The sequence below is a fragment of the Euprymna scolopes genome, chromosome 12 (assembly GCF_053919585.1).
Source record: "Euprymna scolopes isolate OS-2025 chromosome 12, ASM5391958v1, whole genome shotgun sequence".
NCBI classification, from domain to species: Eukaryota; Metazoa; Mollusca; class Cephalopoda; order Sepiida; family Sepiolidae; genus Euprymna; species Euprymna scolopes.
The window spans coordinates 118,722,523-118,728,522 of record NC_136493.1 but is presented as its reverse complement, the minus strand read 5'-3'; positions in this window follow the sequence as shown (position 1 = coordinate 118,728,522).

The window sequence follows — 6,000 nt, the reverse complement described above, 5'->3', positions numbered from 1 at the left end:
ACTCCTGATCTTAAATGGAACACACACATTAAATCCGTTGCCAAAGCCGTTGGAAAAATGGTGGGATCCTTTTATCAATCCAGTAGATATCTCATTGCTGATGCGATTCTCTATGTATATAAGAGCCAGGTAATTCCAGTATGGAGTACTGTTGCTACATTTGAGCCGGGCCTTTTAGAAAGGACTTATACTGCCTTGAGCGAGTTCAAAATATACTTCGTAGCCTCGTAGGAGATGACTTTTTCTCTTCTCTGCAAACTCTTTCTCACAGAAGAGATGTTGCCAGTTTGTCTCTGCTTTATCCTTACTTTCACGACAAGTGCTAAGGTGAGATAGATATCTATAGCCCCCACCCCCCGAATTTACCTAAGTTCCATTATTAACGTTTACTATAGTGTCCAATTTCTACTCTACACTCTTTAACTCTTATCCTCGAGTGACTTCTTGATCTTGATAAGTGGGGATGTCTATGTATATATATATATATATATATATATATATATATATATATATACATATATATATATATATATATTAATATTAATTGGTGTTCAAAATTGTTAAAATACGACGTGTTTTTATAACTGGTTTCCATACTTAGCACCTAGATTGCGCGACTAGTGTTGCTACTAAGCAACTGCTGTCGCGAAAAAGAGATGTAATAAGTGAAACAGACAGATTGAAAAAATGAAATGGAGATAATTTAGGTATTTTATCGAAGCAGACAAGTACTGTACATTGTTATTACTGATTGATATATTTTAAGTGGGGAATTACAATTTAAATTAAACAAAGAACAAGTTAATTTCTTGGAATTCTGGAAAAATCATGGATTTAAATAGAATAATGTGTGCATGGAGAGTAATATGCTTAAGCTTCAACATAGAAAATTTAAGGACTAGTGATTAAAACTGGAAAGGAAAGGACAAGATATTCTAGTAATAAAAATAAAATAAAGTAAAAATATAATACATCTTTACATAAAATACTGCAGCATGATGTTTTTCTTTTAATTCAGTGTCACAATTAATAATGCTGCTTAAATGACAATTTTGGAAGCTAGATAAATATCCCTTATAATGCGCTCACCTTCTACCCTAGCAATTATTTCGATGTTATACTAAATACCAGCAACCGTAACGATATTGCACCTAAAACAAACATAAATCCGATCGCATTCAACTTTAATAAAGCATAGAATCTTAAACATGCATCACCATTTACTAATTAATCCCAAATAGTAACCAGGACCATGCTTTCGCTACTTTTATATAAAAAAAAACCAACGTAAATGAAATATTCGCATCTCAATAAGTTGGAAAAGTGTATGTTAACCTCAATTATACCCCCGGATCTAAATGTTGTAACCTTCGCTTATCTAAGGTAATTAGAATAATAACATCTCCTTCATCCAAGAGTGAGCTGATTTTTAATGCAAAAAATAAAAAGGAAAAAAATACAAATACTTTAAAAATAGGTTTTACATTACATAGTTCACTATTTAAGATTAAAATACCTATTAAACGTTTGTTTTACATCCTTATTACTAGCCTTTTATACTCATTACTGATTTATTGCACTTTACACTGAGTATTACAGAAAGATAATCACCACTATTAGATGTTAATCTTTTATTATGTTTCACTTAATCTCATCTATTAAAATGGTATTCCAATATTATTTTAATTTTTGTTTATAACTATATTACCAATATTATGTAAATATATCATTTTCATAAGCATTTTACTACAATGTTAATACATATATTACTGTGGGCGTCATTTTCTTATTATATTTATTTTTATTAATATTATTATCATTATTATTATTATTAGTAGTAGTAGTAGTAGTAGTAGTAGTAGTTATTATTATTTATCATTTGTTCTTGGTAAGTTTGTTGGTTTTATTATTATCAATCCTCTTTATTATCATCATGATTACTACCATTGTAATTAATACTATTATGGTTATTTTAATTATTATTATTTCTATTATTTTTATAAAAATAATTATAATTATTTACATTATTGTATTATTATTAGCAATAGTAGTAGTAGTATTTTATTATTAGAATTATTAGGATAATTATTGTTTTTTATGGTCATTAATATTTTACTGCTACTGATATTTTTTCAGACTATTATTATCATCATCACCATTAGTATTGTTCTAATTTTATTATTATTATTTTATTAATATTATTATTATTATTACTATTATTATTGTTAATAGTTTATTATTATTATTATTATTAATCATATTGCCACTTTTATTATTATTATTATTATTATTATTATTAATATTATTATTATTATTAAGAGATTGAATCGATGGTTAGTAACGAAATGAATAACGAAAGTAAATTTGATGAAACTAGCTCTGATGAAAGAACTGAGAGAGTGGAAGTGCAGAAGGGAAATGTAAGCGATGATGGGAGGCGGACAACTGAGGAGGTATCGAATACTATGGTTAGGGGAAGTAATGAGAAAGAGTTTGAAGGATCTAAGGCAGATGGGATCATTTACTCTGAGTCAATTGAGACAGTGAAATGAGCAGATGTATGGAGAAGTGGTGACGAAGTTCGAACTTTGACTTCTGTAGCAAGAGAAGTACTTCAGAATCTAACTGAGGTGCTAATATCATAGAGATTCCAAGTATAAAGAGTAGTTATAGGCAGAAGGTGAAAAACGAGGTACAAATAATTCAAGGAGTAATTCACAATATCATCAGAAAGCACATCTCGATTACGGAACTTTACATGCTTCTGTATGCATCGTCATACGTTATTGCGAATCGTTTTGGCTTATTACAGAAGAAAAGGAGAGAAATGAAGGATAGAAGGCCACACTGTCAGTGGTGGCTTGAAGAAAGTATTAAACGGTGGCGGAAAGACATTGGTAGAATCGAAGAAATAAGAAAAGGAGTTAAACTAGGAAAGAAAGCCAAGGACGAGCTTGAAAGGAGGTATAGATTGCTGGAAAAAGGAGCGATGGACGTTCTAACAATGTTGAAAGAGAAAGTCCACATTGGTGGTATGAAAATTAGAAAATTTGTTGGAAAAAGTGTTGCATTTCGGCAGAACAACCATTTCTGGAACAATCAGTCTCAGTTGTATAAAGAATGAAATGGTAGTAAACAGACAGGAAATAACAACACCCCAAATGCAAAAGATGCAAGGAAGTTCTGGGGTGGGATTTGGTCTGTCGAAGGGCGATATAATGAGAAGGCTAGCTGGTTGGGAGAGGTCAGAGAAAGGCTATCAGAAATGCAGCAGATGAAGAACGTTGAGATAAGCATCGATTACGTTAAGGCTGGCATACGTAGGATGACAAACTGGAAGTCACCTGATCCAGATGGAGTGATGGACTTCTGGTTGAAACAGTTTCCATGCCACCTATAGCTGCTGCTCTGCAAAGGGTTGAAGAGTCGGGAGATGCCCCTGATTGGCTTGTGAAGGCAAAAGCAACACTGCCTAGGAGAGATCCTGCAAAAAGAACAGATGCCAATAATTATAGACCAATTACGTTTGCCATTGATGTGGAAACTGTTGACTGGAGCATTTGCGGAGAAAATTTATGAACATCTTGAGAGTAATGGTGTTTTTATGATGAACAAAAGGGGTGCCGGAAAGCTCGAGAGGTACTAAAGAGCAACTACTAATTTGTAAAGCAATAATGCAAGATGCGAAGAAGAACAGAATCGAAGAAGAGAATGGATCGATTACAGAAAGGCTTATGACATGGTTCCTCATTCATGGATACGTGAAACACTATTGATGATGAAGGTTGCTGAGAATGTGGTAGGACTTTTGGAGACAAGTATGGCTCAATGGAAAACGGTGCTGACAACAAAAAGAGAGGAGATGGGGCAGCTTGACATAAAACGTGGGATATTTCAAGGAGATTCGTTATCGCCACTTCTTTTTGTAATAATACTGATGACACTGAGCATCCTCCTGAAGAGAGAAAAACTGGGGTATAACTTTGGATCTGGCGACAGACGCCTCAACCATATACTATTTAGTGATTATTTGAAAGTATTCGGTAGAAATGAAAAGGAACTGAAGAGACTGGTAGAAATGTGGGGGCATACTCAGAAGACATTGGGATGGAGTTTGGGATTAGTAAATCCGCGGTGCTGGTGATGAAAAGAGGAGTAAATGTTCATTCGAATGGAAAAGTGCTGCCAAATGGAGAAATCGTGCAAGAAATAGAAGATACAGGGTATAAGTATTTGGACGTGTTGGCAGGTGTAGGCATCATGACTCCCAAAATTAAAGAGAATGGCAGGAAGCAGTATCTTAGAAGAGTGAAACTAATTGCAAAGTGGAAACTGTATGGGGGAAACCTAATGCGCACTCAGTGGTATGAGATACAATGCTGGAATTTTAGAATCGTCTAACAAGGAGTTGAATGCCATGGGTATCAAAACAAGAAAAGTTTTAGCAATGTTTGGTATATTTCACATTCGAAATAGCGTAGCAAGGCTGTATCAAAAGAGAAAAGATTGTGGGAGAGGATTGAAAATGTAAAAGGTTTTGTTAGAACCGGGGAGATGTCGTTGAAGGAGCATGTGATTAGAAATGAGGAGTGGGTGCTTAAGGTTGTGCCCATTGAAGTGGAGGTATATGAGACCAAGGCTGATTATGTGAAACGTATGGATAGAAAAGGGGCAGAGGAATCGGCTAGGAAGAAAATTCATGGAAGGTTCTTCCAGGATATAGCAGAAGTGGCTGATGAAAGATAATGGCGATGGTTTAGAGTTGGGTATCTGGCTAAGAGTACTGAAGCTTTTGTTTGTATAGCACAAGAGCAGGCATTAGGAACACTATTGTTAAAAAAGTGGTTCTAGGAAAAGAAAGTTGCTGCAGAATGCCGGATTTGTGGTAAGACCTCAGATTCAATTGCGTATGTATCCTATCTTTTTTTCTAATGAGGCGTTGATAAACGAAATCAGAAGTTTTCTTCTTCTTCTTCTTCTTCTTCTTCTTCTTCTTATTATTATTATTATCATCACCATTATTATTATCATTATTATTATCATTATTATTATTATTATTATTATTATTATTATTATTATTATTACCAGTTTTATCATTATTAATATTGTTAACATTATTATTACAATAAATAATATTATTATCATTAGCATTTGAATAATTCTTATTAATATTAATGTTATTATTATTATTATTACTATTATTATTATTATTATTATTAGTAGTAGTAGTAGTAGTAGTAGTTGTATTGTTATTGTTGTTGTTCTTGTTGATGTCGTTGTTGTTGTAATTATAGTTCAGTTTCTACAGCCTTATAAGTATCAATAAGCTAAAAGTGTGTCACGGTAAACACATTTTAATCTTACCGTCCTAACCATTCACTCTTGGAATTGGAAAACATGTAACATTTTACGGAAACAATTTATTCTTTTGTCTAGACAGTTTCGCTTTTAGAGATTGAAACCAACCTAACTGCAAATATAATTAAGGTGGATCTAAAATTAAAAAAAAATAAGACTGAACTCATCTTTGATAACTGAACCAGCTATTTTTCTGTCTCCCTACTTCCCGAATCCACTCATTTGGTGATCGACTTTACTATCTTTAGATTACTACACTTACTGCAAGTACAAGTTCTATGAATACGAGCTCCGTTGATTTTTTTCCCGACCGGATTACATTTAATACACTTGATTTTAAATCCTGAATATGATTATTTCTAAAGAAGTTTCTTTTGCGTTGCGGATTACCTTTGAAGGTGTCTTCATGCAAACTACAGTTTTATTCCCGGTTTGTTTGTACTTATTTCCACATTTCCTACATTTCTTCCAAACGTTGTTTTTCAAGGGCATGCCCATTGATTACCATAAATTGAAGTTGCATGTTGTGCTTTAACCACCAACTTGTAGTTTGCTACAGTTATGATAGCTGATTTGTTTCTGTCTTCTGATTCGAAAAATAACACGATTATATTTCGTTAAAAGACTGCGGAAAAGAACATT